The sequence below is a fragment of the Fringilla coelebs genome, assembly GCF_963513975.1.
Source record: "Fringilla coelebs genome assembly, chromosome: 1".
Classification (NCBI taxonomy): domain Eukaryota; kingdom Metazoa; phylum Chordata; class Aves; order Passeriformes; family Fringillidae; genus Fringilla; species Fringilla coelebs.
In genome coordinates, this window is record NC_140028.1 from 48,463,858 (window position 1) to 48,478,298 (window position 14,441).

General features: G+C 46.4%; 1 long non-coding RNA gene across 1 annotated transcript; it reads left to right on the forward strand.

The window, feature by feature from the left end:
* Positions 1 to 403: 403 nt before the first annotated feature.
* On the forward strand, positions 404 to 9,684 carry LOC311153399. The gene is made up of 2 exons (XR_014616145.1): positions 404 to 515; positions 7,510 to 9,684. It is a non-coding gene; the product is annotated as an uncharacterized lncRNA (long non-coding RNA).
* The last annotated feature ends 4,757 nt before the right edge of the window (positions 9,685 to 14,441 follow it).

Genomic DNA, 14,441 nt, shown 5'->3' on the forward strand with positions numbered 1-14,441 from the left:
TTTTCTTCAGCGAATGTCCCCTGGCAGCGGCCCGGCGGGGATGTGTGCCTGGCTTTCGCCCTAAGCAACCAGGCGAACGTATCCCTCTATCAAATCTCCTTAGTTTGCGCTCGTCAAAATCCGAGCTATCCGAGATGAAAAAATGTGGCTCCTCCTTGAAGTTGCCCCAGCCATCAGGTGAAGCCAAAGCGAGCTGTGGGATGTGTCCATCCCAACAGCTGGCGGTAGGCATTTTCCTCTGTTTCTTTCTTATTACCCCCCCGCTCCTCAACCCTCTTATCTCAGCTGTGTACAAACTGATATGGTACTTAGCAGGAAAGTGACTGGAAATTAAAATAACTTCGTTCACCAGAGGTTATCAGCTGGATATCTGTCATCATCAGTTTGTACAGAAAGTCATCTGCGGCAAAGGGCTGGACTAGAGCAGAGCCGGGCTCTCGGCAGCCGGCAGGCATGAGCCCTCCCGACAGAAACCGAGCCCAAACCTGCTGATGCGCGGTGCTGTCGCTCCTGGGGTAGGCACGGCTTTTCTTTCGGTCTTTCCAGGCGAGGTGAACGGGAGGTGAAGAATTTGCAGTGCTAGGGGTACGGTAAAACACTGGCTGTAGCGATCCGCTCTGCCGGCGTGGGTGAACTGATTGGGACTTGGAAGTTTATTGTGCGCCTTAATTTTTGCGGTATAGCGCGGCAGGGGTTTGATCGGAAAACAAACACTTTCCCGAGAAACCGTTTCTTTATTAAATTGTATGATTAAAGGTGATACTTCTTTCTTGTCTGTTGTCTGTAAATAATATCGTTAAAAAATATCGGTCACCCTGCCAGGCTGAAGTGACTTTTTTCCTTTTTACTTGTAGGTGTATTTTAGTGAGTGCAATATTTAATAGAAAATAAGCTTTTGCAAGAGAGGGCAGTGATTTGTTTTCTGCCCGGCTCGTGTTCCGATCCTAGTTTGAAACGTAAAACATTTTTGCCGTGGTTTTAACCTGCAAATGAGAGACAAGAGCAGTGGAAGCCGCGGGACTCGATGCCCGCGCCGCTTCTCCCCAGCTTGGGTGCTGCCACTAGAAATTTCTATGCTGAAAAGCGCCGAGCTTTAAACCTCGCGTTTCCTTTCAGTCTTTTGGATTCCTCTTCTCCAGTTAAACACGAGGGTGTTTCAAACACGTGTAAAGGTGGATATAAAGCGATAAATACCGTGAGGTTTTTTTTCAAGCGATGGGCTTTGCTCGCTGGGAGGGGTTTGCCTGTGCTCCTGTAAGCCCATGGGGGGCGGTGGGGACCCGCCTGGGCCCGGAGGGTGCCTGCCCGAAAGGTGAGGATGGCTGGGAAGAGCGGCCACGTTGGCCTGGCAGGCGCCTCTTTCCCTGGCTCCGAAGTGACCCGTGTTTTACACTCAGGCGCCTTGGTTTTTTCCCCTGCCGATTAGCCTGTTTACGTTATAGCCGGGCTACAAACTTCATTTTATTTCCTCCGATAATCACGATAAGAAAACCTGGCTTAAACTGGGACCAGCGTGGGAAACCATTCCCAGTCACCCCTTTATTCTCCACTCCTTTTCGTTTCGGGTTTTCTGTGCAACCGCTCAAATAATGGCCTCCTAACTCTTTATTACGTCACTCCTTTCCCAAATCCCGCTCTGCTGACGTAGCTTTCACCCCGGGGCTCCGGGAGGCTCCCAGGAATCTCCTGCACCGTGCCTGGGTTGGGTACCCTGGGGTGCATGTGCAGGGACATTTTGAAGGCAGGAGGGGTGCTCGGTTGCGGGAAGACACAGCCGGGGAGGAGGTGCCAACGAGGTGACCATCGCTCCTGGTCGTTGTGGCCAAAGAGGGAAGAAGGCCGATTGGGAGAAAAAAAAGTTTCGTATCCAATTAAGGCAAATTCCCTCGGTGGCACTTCAACCTCCCAAAAAAGGGTTGGGGGTAAGCCGTGTGCAAGCACAGAGCTGTTGCTCCTTCCCTCGCTCTCGGGTCTCTGCAAACGTGCTCCCTTACCAGGGGTGCACTAGGGAGGAGGGGAAGGCTCGGTCCGGCCGCACCCTCGCTGCCCCTCGGCCCGGACAGTCTCGGGAGCACCGGGCATGGCCCGCCGGCTCGGGCCCCGATGCTCCCGTGGCTCTGCGGCCGTGGGGGCCCGGCGGGCTCGGGTGCGAGGCGGTGCGAGGGGTCACTTTGGTGACTATCGCGGGCTGGAGTGTATTCTTTTCCGAGACGTGTTTATGTAACTTAATGTACTTTAGAAACTGCTGGGGAGTTTAGGTACGGCTGATAAGAGCCGCGGTTATTACGGGCGACGTGCCGGCACCTCTCCCCCTCTCTTCTCCCCTTCGCTTATCCGCGCTACTTAAAATATACTTTTATCAAGGCCACCCCACGATACGGACTGTTTCCATTGCCCAGCGGCTGTGACATTGAAGCGGACATATCGATCGGGGCACCGGCGGCTCTCGGGAGCGCTCAGCCCAGCGGGGAGCTGCCGGCCGCGCTTCCCGGCTGCCGGCCGCGGAGGGCTCAAGCCCCCGCTCAGGAACGGCGGCCGGAACAATCCGCATCCGCCCGGGAAGAGATGGATTTCAGAGGGATAGAGGCCTTTGACATCACCCATCACCTTTGTCCCGGGCGGGGTGGGACAGCCCGGGGGGCTAAGGGTTGTGGTCAGCCAAAATTGACTCCCAAAGCAGGAATATCCCCTACACACCACAGCACGGAGAGGGGCGAGCACGGTGAAAGTTCCCTTTGCGATAGATCAGATGTGTCCTACGGTGAGGACGGACCCCCAAACTATCAAGGATAAGGAGGGATTATTTTTTCTTTCCCCGAAATTCCTAACGAAGGGCTGCGTGGTGCTCAGAGGCCGAGCTTCAGCTCCAGCCGTCCTGGCTGGTGGCAGGCTCCGGGCCCCAGGGAGCAGGACGCCCTGACCCGGCTCTCGGAACCTTGCCCGCTCCCTGCCGGCCGCTCGGCTCCCACCCAGGCTGAAGCCGTGCCCGGCGACGGGGAGCGGGGCAGCAGAAGGATATTCCCCACTGCAGTCAGCGGCCTCCCGGTCAGCTGGTGACCCGCTGCTGCGTGCTTTTGGGTGATTTCCACCGTGTCTTTAAACACTTGACTCTCAAGTAAGCATCAGGCAGCAGAGACCCCGCACGGACATTTACGCAATATGTGCCCAAGAGTGTGGTTTCTGTGTGGTTGGGGTTTTTTTGTTGTGTTTCGGGGTTTTTTTTAGGTTTGGGGGCTTTTTTAAAATACTACGATCTGTAGCTTCTTTTTATTTGCCCTCCCTCCAGTCTCTGAGGTCCGGTTGGTTAATGATTTCAGCCTTAAAAAAAAAAACAAACCCAAACAAAAATCAGCAAAACGCGCGGAGGAGGCTCCTGTTGCCGCGTAACCTGACTCCCGGAGCCGGTACTCCGCGGTACCCGCACGCCGAGCCCCGGTGGGGCGCGCAGGACGAAGGCGATGCCCTCCAGCTCCCGCGGTGAGCGGGACCCACGCAGCACCCTAAAGAGCACGATTTAGCTGCTTCTGTCCAGCAGGCGCATACACGTTTTGTCTCTTTCCAACACACACACGGGGACTTTGAAAATGAGTTAGGGATTACTTTTATTGCTCCTCGGCCGTTTTAAAGGTTTGAGAGTCGGTGACTAAAATGGCCTAATTCTGACCGTTTTATCAACGGGCACCTCAGTGCCTTTGCTACAAAGCAGCGCGGCCGTGTTCCACTCACTGCTTGGGGTGAGGAGTATTATGTATTAATTTTAACTGCAGAACCCCTCTCTGCGCACAACTGTAGATAAATCAAGTACCTCGACTCTGAGTGCGAAGCGGCTTTCACACCTAGTGAAAGAACCCGTTTCGAGACAACAAGGCCAGAAGGAAAGGCCCCCACCCTGGTTCCCGCCGCCCCGTCGAGGGGAACAGGGAGGCGGGGGCTGGGAGCCGCCGTCGCCCGCAGCCGCGGTGGGAGCCCAGAGCCCTTCCCACCGCCGCGTCGCCCGGGCCGGAGCCGTGGGGATCACTGTCCGTTCCTGTCTGGGCGCTGGGGAAGGCTTTCAGGTCTCTCTTCTGCTGGATCTGACAGGAAAACCCAGGGAAAAGTTTCTTGCTGCGAGAGGTCGTTGTGGGAGAGGTCGGGGAACGGCGGGACGCGGGCACGGCGGAGCCGCGCTTCTCCTCCCCAGCGCTTTAGAGCCGAGCTTCTCCTCATCCTTCCCCCGTTTCCTATCACGGATGTTAGGCAATATCAAATCCGATCTGCAATTAGCTACCCTGCCTCCGCCCCCACGCCCGCAGCACAGAGAGCTAATTCTTTCTCACTTAAACCCACCTCTCCCAAACGAACTCCAACAAAAACTAAGCTAAACGAAACACCAACAAAAAACAACCGAACAAAAACCATCACCGACTGTTCCCTGGAATGGTTGTCGCCACTGCCGCACACCGTGAAGGAAATATCGGTTTATGCATGCATCGAAACCTGCCGGGAAACCCCCCACACAGTTGTCTTCTTACTTCTCTGTCCAAGAAATAAAAGAAACCATCAGAACAGGTCACAATTTTCCAGTGAAATGTTTTCCACAGGCCAAAATGAATACCTTCTCTTGGAAGCATTTTTCGGGAGAAGCTCCGTTTCATGGTGTCCACGCTGAGCTCCGGCGGGGCCGCTCCGTTTCTCTTGGCATCGTGGCAACCTCTCTCCTTCCCTTTCGAAACCGCTTTCCCCCCCATTTACCTGCCTGACCGAAAAGTCTGAGAACACGTGCGAATAATAATCATAATAAACCCCCAAACACTCGTAATCTTAGCCAAGCAAACCGCTTCCTTCCATCCCGACTAATAATGTTTCAACTTGCTGCTTTCGTGTGAAATGTCAAAATTTGGGGACTTTGTTCCTGCTTGGAACGAAAGTAGATTTTTAAACGTTAAAATAATATCTTCCAGAGCGAGTCTGACCAGTTCTGTACATGCAAGCACTACTAGATTGGAAAATCAAATCAAAACAACCACATCACAGAATGAGAGATTTCAGAGTTAGCAGCTCGGGATAATTAGATAGCCTATTAATAGCCTTGCTCCTCGCTGCTATCAAAAGTAAGTGAACGGCTCCTGCCTCGGGAAGGTATGAGCAAGCATGCCACGGGAGGTAGGATGGGGACCGAGGAGACGGGGAGAAGTTTCCAACGAGACTTGTGGGGCCCCATGGACAGAAAAAATGCGTGTACCCCCCTTGGCGCTGCCTGTCATCCCCGCAGACGCAGGCTTCTCCCTCCGTTTGATAGATGGAGGTGTCGGAGGGAGTCGTGGAGGCAGGTCCCGGCCGGGCGGGTCCCATCCCCATCGGCCCGAAGATAAGCGATGCTGCTAATTCACCTCCGGGGAGGCGACGCCTTCATCCCCTTTTGCTTTTTTTACCCTTGGTGTTAATGGCTTCGCGGACACAGCCCTCTATTTGCAGTTAGAAGTATAAATATATACGTTCGACGTGGGAATACCTCAATATCCATTTCGTTCATGTAATCACTGCCAGTGTTTATCCATTTCGCCTAAGCCTCCACGACCAAAGAGGACGTGCAAATAATCCGCGCTTTTCGATTACTTTAGGAAAAGGTTGGATTTATGCATCCGTTATTGCTGCTCACATTGAATTTACAATTCAATAGTAAAGGACGCCAGTGTCTGCAAACAGGCAAAAGAACAATTAAAAAGCCGATCGTCTCAAAACTAGGTGGCTGTAAGATATTGTTCCCCTGCTGGTATTGATTGATTTTAAGAGGTCCCAGATGACTAAACATTAAAGAGTCAAATAACTTTCTTTTCATTCCAATTAGATGAGCAAGAAGTACCATAGTCTAGTATATGGAAGGTTTTTTCTCGCTGTAATTTCTTACATTTTTTATGTCCACACATTGTAATAATTTCTTGTTTTGTCTTTCCTGACGGACAAAACAGTTTTAGTGTTAGAGATGGAACACTGTAACAAAGGAGATAGAGTAATCCTAATGTTACTGAGGTTCGAGATTTTAATATTTTTTTTTTGTATTCTTAATATGGATAGAGTTAGCAGCCTTTTCTGAGTAAGCAATTATCAGAGTAAATCAATGTGATGTATCGAGTGACTACTATTTCCAAAGGAAAAAAAAATGAACCTTTGCCCTTTCAATAAACTCTGAAGAAAATACCATGCCACAGTGTTACAGGATAACTTCAGAGTTGTTAGCATTCATCAGTAACCAGGAATGATACCTGGATGATGCATTTAGCATTTGCCAATGATAACCAAACATCAGCTTAGCAGCACACAACTTTAATATTCAACTCTGAAATAATAATCTAAAACTCCCCAACAACACAGCTTCAGTATAAATTTACATAGGTTATTTGCTTTGCAGCAACATATTTTCTTTGCAATGTTACGGTAGATTTTTTCCTTCTGATAGGATGTGTGAAACAGGGCTTACAAAGGAGCCCTGCTTCTGCGTCTCTGCTCATTTAGCCAGATCCTAAAAAAGCCTAAGGCTACTCATTCAGCTGAAATTTGTCCTTGTTCACGATGACTTAAACATGAAGAGCCAGTGCCACAGACCTCCATGGAAATGCCTCCTGCAGAAATAAACCTTGCCAGTGGTTCACTTCTGAGGTTACCAGCAAGAATTGCTGCTTGGCCCTTCAAGTCATGGTTTCAGCGTCACTAAACTGGCTTTAAGCAGATTCTTATACAAACTTCAGAGGGAATTTGGTCAGCTAATGCAGAGTTTTCTGCCATTACAGCTTGGAAGCTGTTGGTCCCAAACAGACCTCATCAGCACTAGCTCAGCAACTACCATAGCTCTTGTAATGAACTTAACAGTAAAGGTGATGCAAGTGCTCTCTGTTATTTCTGTCAGGCTCTGGCAGGTTTAACAGCACTTCTTTATGACACAGATGCCATGCTGTTGGACACTAAAGGTGGCAGGTCCAGCTCCATGGCCAGCGCACCACTACAAACTTCCATTGCCCTTAATTCTGGGGGCCAGTGACCCCAGCAGAAAGGACAACCACGAGTACTGACATCATTTATCTGTGATGCCATGAGTGGCATCTCATGGCATCACAGATAAATCCAACAGAGGTAGGGCTGTCAGAGCCTGGGAGTGTTGGGAGATGAAAACTCAGCAATGCTTAGCTGGCTGGAGGGTTTTTCCCTGGCTATTTTCAGCTTTCCCCCAAATGCCCCATAGGTGACACCCTATGCAGTGCCACTCCCCACAGACTGCCAGCTGGGCTCTAGGGATGCAGCTTTACCTGCCACTACTTATATCAAGTGTTTCAGCTTCTACACTAAGCCAAACTCTTTCCCTCCAAAAAATTTTGTATCAATCAAAACATTTCATATTATCCAAAATTAAGATTTTTGTGTGGTTTTTGAAGTATTTAGCCCCTTAAAGAAAATCAACTTGGAATTGAATATGCAACAAAGTTCATCTTGAGAGGGCAGAAAAAGCGCTCTGTATTTTTTTTTTCTCTCTTTCAGTTTGGTAACAGGCTCACATCTGGAGTGGTAGGAAAGGTCTGTCACACCTGGACCAGAAGCCAGAACTTCAGCATATCATCCTTTCTCAGCCACCAGAAACTACAGCAAAAACCTCTTGTTTTCTCCCTGGTCAGCAGGGCACAGAGAAAGAAACAACCCCTGAGCTGGTTGAAACTGCTGCCTGTGCTCTGAGTTGAAGGTTTTAAACTTTTTTACTTTAAAGGTAGGGGCTTGCATGAATATGCTCCAAGGTATTTCACTCAGGGAATTGGAGAGGGGTGTAATTCAGCCTGAAACCAGGATTTGTGCTGCACTCTTATTTTAGTTCCTACTGCCTAGAAGAATAGTTACTACTCAAATCACAATCTGTGTCTGTGACCTGAGCTAAGTTTTCCGATTCATTTGGTTTTGGTTTTGATAGCTTCAACAGAATTGTTGAATAACATTTCCTTCAGCAGGAGTTTTCCAAACAAATTTACTTCATCTCTGCTTGCGAGAAGTGGAAAGAATGTATTTTCCTTGTGCCTGCTTGGAACTACAAATACCTCTGAGGTCCAGAAGGCGACATATCTTTCACAAGTGATTCCTCCAATAAGCGTAGAGAGGAGAAACTAATTGCTGTGTGCTGCAGCTACCAGAAGATTAAAAATATTCTGTGCTGAAGTAAGTTAACCATTGCTCAGCATTTGGACTTGTGGAGCACAGAGCTGACTAGGTTGAGCCTAGGGTTAGGGAGAGAATTGGAAAACAAACTTCTCAGCTGGAAAAGGAGACCCCCTGAATTTAATGGTGTTGGACCAAATGAACAGGAACAAACCTGGAAGACCTTGGGTGAATGCTAAATGTGAGTATGGACCCAAACCAGCACTTTTTCCACGTGTCAAAAATGCACTGTTTAATGGATTAAATTATTTTATTAGTCCTCCATTTGGAAGGCTAAAACCTGCTGTGCAAAGCTCAAGAAGTAAATAAAATGTGGTGATGAAGGACAAAACTCTCATGGGAATTTTCGTGGAGAAAGGCCTGCTCAAGTTGACCTGCTTAATTAAAATGCAATAAAATGCAATTTCCTTTACATCATTACATGCTAATGTCTACCTTGGAATCACAAATTTGTTCAAACCTGAGCAATAGAGTTCATCTGTGGTTACCTCTTGGTAATAAAAAAATGTAGAGATGCTTTTAAGGAAACATGTTCATATTTAAAAATAAATTTGGTGGTCTAAATTAAGAGTACTGATATTACTAAAAAGGGCAATGACTTAATTATTTTTGTGGATGCCAGTTATTCATTTGTGGGCCATCAAACTATAAACTGGGGTACTTTATTGACTGCAATATATACTGGATATGTGCCATATTATTCAAGAGAAACAATACACTGCAAAAACAATACAGAGAAGAGGTAATTTGTACAGAGTTCATGAAACAATTATATAATCTAATTACAAAACTGACTCACTATGTCCTTGGTTCTATTTATTAGAAGAGAATTGAAGGACATACTAAACATACTCAGAGTCTAGGAATTTAAATTTCAATCCTGCCTGCACACCCAAGCATCCAGGAACTGGTGGGATGCAGAACACAGATCATGAGTCCTGAAGGAAGGATGCCTTGATGTGGGACTCAGGATACGACTTCATTTTCCTGTGCGATGGAAGTTAAACTACTGCCCCATTTCCCTGAGGAGTGCTTTGAAACTCAGTCAATATCACAGAAAAAAACTTTTAATAGCGTTAATGACACACAAAAAGAAGTGTAATTAATTATTTATTTCAAAAGGTGACAGCAGTTTGAAATCTGCTTGTGTTTCATGTGTTTCACTGGTACAAAGCTTCTGGAGAAATGCATCAGGAACACTTGAATGCAAGTGAAGGACTTTCATGTTCAAACAGAACCAAATCACTGAGGTGCCTGAGCACACAACATCACCAAGGCTTTGCACATGTCCTCACTCACAGAGAAGATCATCTAAGCACAGAAATGACCAAAGCCAAAACAAAAGTTGCTGAATTATTCTGTGAATTTTCATGTTGTAGCTGCACTGCAACTGTTTGAACTCTTTTCAGATGTTTTTCCTTGAACTTTTAATGCTTTTTAAGGAACATATAAATATTTCCTTTCTTCATCATGTAAGAAACTTTATTAAATAAAATCTGGTTTTGCATCTCTTCTGATTTTTTTTTTAATTCTTGATTTACTGTGCATTTTGTATTTGAGTAGATTTTAGTGGGTGACATCTAACCATACCATAGTAAATTGTGGAGGAGGCTAGTATTCAGAGTGATTACAAGGAGTATTTGTTTATAAAACAGGAAAAAACCTCAGTGTCTCTTTATTTGTTTTTATTAATGGTAATGCTGGCTTGCATGCAATAATTTTTTAATGAACGCTCTGAGAATCTAGGAGGCAGAATAGCTAATGGAGAGCCTGGGACACCTGTGTGTAGTTTTGACTCGGGTAGGGAAGTCATAATTCTGCATCTTGGAAGGTACAGTTCTGCAGCACACAGCCCTGGTGCAATCCTGGCTCCAAAAATCTTTTCCCCCTACCAGGAAGGACTCTTCTGCCTGGAGGAGTCACTCCAGTGCCAGCACAGCAATCCACTGCCTTCTCCCAGCTGTATTAATGAAATTCCTTGTGGGACCACACTGGAAGAAAGACCATTGAAGTGATTACAATTAAAAATAGCTCTTCCTCTGCTCCTCCCACAAAGAGTTTATTTTTAACTTCCATCTCAGTGTGCTGATTTAAGCACTGCTCTACACCCAGTTGTTTTGGCACAGCTGAGGAGGTGACAAACTGCAGGCCAGAGGTGGGAACAAGCATCTGGGGCAGGAGCTGGCTGCAGCAGCTTAGCTGGCAAAGGCAGTGTATCATGGGACTATGGTGTGATAGTTCACTGTATGAACTTAAACTTTGCCTTTCCTGAGTGTTTTCATAGCCATGAAGCATCTCTGCTCCAAATTCCCAGTATAGGAGAGCTGGTCCAGTGCTGTTTTCCTGCCCCAGGCTGGCTCATTTACATCAGCTCATACCACACGTGAGCTGCATCATCGAGAAATTGAGTATATGTGAAGCCTCAGCTGAATCCTGAGGCTGATACCCTTAAACCATGTAGACAGCCAACTTCCAGGCAGTGGAAGGCTTAAATGGACAGGGTTAGGAGCAAGCATATGGTCAGTGACAATGCCTTGGCCATAGGACAGTGGCCACCCACCCACCCACCCTGCCAGGTCCCTGCTCACAGCAGAGACCTTTTGTGTTTGGCTTTCATGCAAAGGATCAAGCTGTGTGTGGGACTCAGGAGCAAGTGAGAACTTTTGGCAGGTCATTTGGGCCACGATTTAGGATTCTTCCATCTTTTCTTACAGCACAGGGCATGAGCCACTTGCTGAAACCTTTCCTCTCTCTCCAATTTCTTGATATTTTACATACCTCAGGCTATGGTGGCTCTTGACTTCTTCTGTCCCCTGCCTTTGATTTTGGTCATTTGAGGACTTGAAAGCTGTGACCTAATTTGGATTTTTATTAACAACTGTATATATAAGTGAGCACTTGGGTGAATTTGCATAGCCTTTAACAGCCAGGAAGTCAGATAATATCTAATCTTACCCTTGTTAGGGTAAAAGAGTGTCCCTAGCACACTATTGACCAATGCTTTCTAGAGCAGACATCAGTGCATCATTAACCTATCCTACAGTTCCCTGTACTAAAAACAATTATCTGACTGGCTCATGTGTGAAAGCATCACAGCATGACATCATCTAGAGCACTGACCTCAGTGGAAGAGATACCAATTCAGCTGAGACTGGAGCTCCTTCAATGCCTCAAGTTACCCACTTCACACGTCACAATCTGAGTTTTGAGCCTCCCCCACGTTCATCAGATATACTTTTTTATCCAGTCTTGAACCACACTAGGAACCTGGATGATTTTTCTAATCAAAACTGACCCTTCTGGCAGATTTAATATTTCAGTGTCAAGCCCTTCAATGAAAAGACCTTGCTGGCCTTCAGAAGCCTAATGCTTCTCTTCTGCTCCGTGCACACTGTTTCAGTCCTCCCTGAGGTTGTGTCCCTGAGACCTTCTTGTAATGCAAATAAATGTAAAACAAAATAGAATAACACCACAATGGCTCGAAAGTAGCGCTTCCGTGGCACTCCACCATATCTTGATGGCATAAACAAAATGCCAACTGAAAAGGCAACCTTGAAAATCATCTAGCACATACAAATCATACAAAAGTATGATTTTGTGATGGAATGGGGCAGCCCAAGCTTGGCTGGACCATGTTGGACCACAAGGATCTCCAATCCTTCAAAAGCTTGGTAGAGTCTTAGTCCTTAACTGTGTGCAGAATTAGACTTAATTTCTTTAAAATCTCTCACTGGTTTAAATAACTTTACCTTCACTGGAGTTTTTTTCTGTTTGTCTGTGACCCTCAGTCACGACTTTTCTGTCCTCACTTTGCAGAGGTGAAGAGTAAAACAACCTGTACAGAATATATAGAATCCACAGACTCACTGTGGAGAGCACAATACATGGTATGTAAAAAGTCTTAAAAAACCATCATACTTTCCTAGCAGTCTTTACATATCCATCTAGGTGGAAGTTATTTCAGAGAATTCTCATGCTATTCATAAAAAGCCATTATCAAAGTCAGCCAAAATTCCAAGAAAAAAAAAAAAAGAAAATGGAGGGGCAGGCAGGTAACTAATCCATTTTGAAGCTGTCAGGTTGTGACCTGAGATATGTTTTCACAGGAAAGGCAAAAATGAGGTTCTTTCCCTAATGAGGCACAACACAATGATCTAAATAAGGAAGGATAAATGACCAACATTCAGTTGCTGCCTGCACAGAAAACATTCCCAAGAAGAGGACTGATCAGATGTAGTCACAGTGGATGGCTACAAACTGCCAGACAGGCAATGTTGACTCAGAGCTCCCACTACTGAGCTCCCTTTCTCAGCTCCAGCTTATGTAAAAGACTATAAAGGAGGAAAACCCATGAAATAATGAAGATGAATGCAATAAATAGACCTGAGCCTGTCTAGTTGTTTTAGTGGTTAATGACACTAGAGAAACCCTGCAGGGCTTTAAGCAATTCTTAGTGATGAAGATTTATGAAGCCCTTTTAAAAACTTCATTAAGGGGTCAGAGAGATTTAAGTGGCCTCACAAGCTCTGCACTAAGCCAGGAGATTCACTTTGCAGAAACTCAGCCAAAGGCAGTGAGAGGACAGAGCTGGCTTGCAAGGGCTCTTCACACTCTCTGGGAACAATGCTGAGTGCCCTGTGCAGGACAGCTTCATGCTGAAGTCCCTAGCAAGGCTGTGGCAACTAAGATGGTTAAAGGAAGCTGCTTAGCAAAAGTATTTCCTCTGAATAATGTTAGGGCCAGCATAGTCTGGTAAGCAAGCCAAGTCTGTATACACTGCTCACATAACTTTCTTATTCCAGTTTCCCTCAGATTGTCTGAAATATTGTAAAGCTTTTTTTTTTTTTTTTTTTTTTTTTGGTAGCTGGGGCGTATTTTCCTTCTTCAGACAGCAAGTGCTGCCTGAAACCAGAATCTTACCTTTCAAACTGATGCCTCCAAGCAGTTGTTTAGGGCTGCTTATTATTTAGATATAAATAGCAGTGCTCATTAATTTAGCAATCACTCCCAGCTACGAAAATGCAAATTGAGTTGGCTTATTTGTGTTTTTGAGAAAGGGAGAAGGTGGTGGCGGTAGGTGGGAAGGGGAATATTCCCCAGGTGCTGCTGTTTATCACCTTTTTGTCTCACCCTGAGCCAGGGAATGTTTCATCTGCACCCTGCAGAGCTTTGCTGGGCTCTGTTCCATCACCGCTGAGGTGGGTGTGCGTCACACACCTCTTGTAAAGTTGGTTCTTGGACTGACAGCTTGGGTCAACCCCATTAAAAAAATAAATCCTGGACTTCTTTTTAATAGGTATGCAGCAGAATGAGCTCTGGTAGCTGGCAAAGGCAGCAAACTTTGACAGAGCAAGAGATGAAGGCTGCTTTTGTGGCTTCACAAGTAAAACTCCCACTCCCTTTGGCTTGCTGGAGCTGCCTGGCCATGGGGGAGCAGCCATGATGGAGCAGACTCATGATCTGCCATAAAATTCAGTGTAAACTGAAGCAGCACATCTCCTCCAAAAGCTGTGTTTTGGCTTGACTGCCCACCTAAACACCCTTTGCCAGATACTTATAACCTGATATTCTGTGCTTCTTATGGATTGTGGGGGGTGCTACACAGCCTCAGTGCCTGGTGAGGAGGAGAGGAGCCAGAAGGAAAGAAGGTAAAAAGAGAAAGAGTAGAGCATGGAGAAAGGGAGACCTGAAACATCTGCAGTAGGAAGAGAAATTCTGCACTACACCCTCAAAGACCTCCCTCACCTCACATCCCATTCCTGAGAGCTGCCAGCAGCAGGCACTTACAGAAACCTCCTCCAAAAAGGCTGGTTGTTATCTCCAGCATGTTAAAAACCTTGGAATCTAAATGCCTCCAGTTTTAATTCAAGCAAGCTCTTGAATTTTTGCAGTGCTTTGTTGGACAGAGAATCTAAAAAATGGAATCAGCATAACAACTACTTTTTTAACATTTTAAGGGAGCTTGTTCACGCCAGCCCTCGTTCAGGAACACAATTTTTACATTCACAGAGCTTAAAGCACCTGCTTTACAGCAAGTGAGAGGGATGGGTGGAACCCCACCCTCGTGAACAGGGCTCCTCAGTTAGATTTTGTGGCAGAATGGCTCAGGTCTGGGGTAGCCCCTGGGAAGGCTTGAATTTATGAAGAGTTCCACAGGCAGCACTCTGCTTGAAATCAAGCAGCAGCAATACTTCCCAAATAGCTATCCAATAAATGATTCAATATTAATGAACTGCACAAGAAATTTTATCTACCGTTACCTCCATCCC